We start from the raw sequence: 2,500 nt of genomic DNA, 5'->3' as shown, positions 1-2,500 counted from the left end.
TTCGGTCCCTGATAGCGGGAGCCTGGACCTCTGAGGCCGAGAGGGTGCTGTGTCCCCGGCCTCCGAGCCGAGGTGGCCCGGCTAGGGGGCGCCACGGAGTTTTTTTTTTTTTTTTTTTTCTTTTCCAGGAGTCCCTTCGGTCCCTGATAGCGGGAGCCTGGACCTCTGAGGCCGAGGGGGTGCTGTGTCCCCGGCCTCCGAGCCGAGGTGGCCCGGCTAGGGGGCGCCACGGAGTTTTTTTTTTTTTTTCTTTTCCAGGAGTCCCTTCGGTCCCAGCCAGCGGGACCATAGACACTTTTGAGGCCGAGAGGGTGCTGTGTCCCCGGCCTCCGAGCCGAGGTGGCCCGGCTAGGTGGCGCCACGGATTTTTTTTTTTCTTTTCCAGGAGTCCCTTCGGTCCCTGATAGCGGGAGCCTGGACCTCTGAGGCCGAGAGGGTGCTGTGTCCCCGGCCTCCGAGCCGAGGTGTCCCGGCTAGGGGGCGCCTCCGAGACTTTATTTTTTCCAGGATCCTCCCCGGTCCCTGCCAGCGGGAGCATGGACTTCTGAGGCCGAGGGGAAGCTGTGTTCCAGGCTATCTACCATGGCCTCCTCGGTCTGTGAGCACTCAGGGTTCTAAGGTCGACCAGTTGTTCCTTTGCGGTCCGGTTCTCTTTCTACATGGGGACCTCTTGGGGACACGTCACCGAACATGACTTCCAGACGTTCCGTGTGGCCTGTCATGTTTATCCCTGTGTCTTTTACACTTTTCATCTTTGCTATCTGTCCTTATTGTACCTGGAGATATATGCTGACACGCTGTCCTTTTGACTCTTTTTGTCATTAAAGGACGTTGGAAGAGGCTTGCACCAAGGCTGTTTGCTTGTCCAGCCCTAGCTCTTTTCTTCTGCGCATGGGCCTCTTCGATGCTCGAAGCTTAGCGTCCCCCCATGAGTACGCGCTTCCTGCTTTCCCGTGCTTGCTTGCCTGTGCTCTGTGTGGCAGCTTTATGACAACCGTCCCGCGTGTCAGGCGTTCCCGATTTCCCCGTGGTGGTTGTCGTCCGTTACCGGTAGGAGTCGTTGGTGCCGAGTGCGACTGGAAGGGTTTTCCCGTTTGGTGCTAGTGACCCCCTGGCGTGCTCCTCTGCGGCCGACCGGTTTTTTTATTTGTTTTTTTTTTTTTGTTTTTTGTTTTTTTTTTTTTTTTTGTTTTTTGGAAGGAGTTCCCGAACCTCCGCTGCTTGGTGGTGTGTCCCTTTCTTTCCTGCTGTGTGCCTCCCGAGTTGCACCTTTTCTCCTTCGAAGGGGATTTTATTTTTTTATTTTTATTTTTTATTTTTTATTTTTTTTTTTTGAAGGAGTTCCCGAACCTCCGCTGCCCGTTGAGTCCCGTTCTTCCACGCCACGTGCCTCCCGAGTGCAACGCTTCCTTTTTTTTCTCGCCCTCGAGAAGGGTAAATTTTTTTTTTTTGTGTGTGTGGCAGTGTTAGCGACTTCTTCCCGTGCTCTCTCTCGCTCTTCTCGCTCGTATTCCCGTCCAGTGCGTTGTTAGAAAGCTCTCACGCCCGTTGTTCCCGATGCATGGCGTGTCTCGCTCCCGTTGGATCGATGTGGTGCTGCCGCGTTCTCTTCGGGCCGGGGCCTAAGCCGCGCCAGGCGAGGGACGGACATTCATGGCGAATGGTCATTCAGCGCGAATGGCGACCGCTCTTCTCGTTCTGCCAGCGGGCCCCTCGTCTCTCCTCCCCATTCCTTTGCAGGGTGGTGTGTGGAAGTCAGGGGTGCGGCTGTCCGGCACGAGCGCTGACCCGCGCACACTTGTTGCTGTGGTTCGCGGTGTCCCTGTGGACGTGTCGGGGGCGCTTGCCCCCACGCCGTTCACTGCTTCGCGGCCCTCTTCCCCCGTGCCGGGGGAAGGTGGTAGACCCGCTGCGGTGCATACCCTTCCCGAATGGTGTGTGCACGCGCCCTGCTTTGTGTGAGCCTTGCGGTGCTCCTGGAGCGTTCCGGGCTTTGACCACCAAGGTGCCCGCTTCTGAGTTGGCGGTGGCGCTTCCCGCTCCCCGGCGTGCCTCCTGTGCTCCATGGTGCTTGTGCCTTTACGCTTTCCCTTGTCCTAGTTGCCGGCTTTCTGCACGGTGACAGAAAGGGGGGGGGTCGAGGAGTTGAGTGTGCGGTTAAAAGGCTCCTTCCGTTGGGTGAGCGCCCACCCCGTGCCTATGTTTTTGGTGCCTTCACCCGCGGGCCCTGCGCGGTTAGGGTGGTGCTGAGCGATCGCGGCTGGCCCTTTTTAAAGACCGGACTCCCTCAAGTCAAGGCTCCTCCTTTGTGTGCGCCTTGAAGAGGCCTGGCTCTCGGCGGGGACCTGTCGCAGGTCCCCCCGGTCCGCGAATGCTCAAGAAGACCCCGGAGAAAGAGACCTTTGCCGATACCGCAGACCCCCCACCAGCTGGCGCGTGGTCCTTCCCGTTCTGTCCCGCGCCTGTTGCTCGTTTCCCGTTGCGTGCACGGAGCCCTTGG

This window comes from Rattus norvegicus, unplaced genomic scaffold, assembly GCF_021556685.1.
Source record: "Rattus norvegicus strain SHRSP/BbbUtx unplaced genomic scaffold, alternate assembly SHRSP_T2T unassigned-0000037, whole genome shotgun sequence".
Classification (NCBI taxonomy): Eukaryota; Metazoa; Chordata; class Mammalia; order Rodentia; family Muridae; genus Rattus; species Rattus norvegicus.
This window is presented reverse-complemented; position numbering follows the sequence as displayed.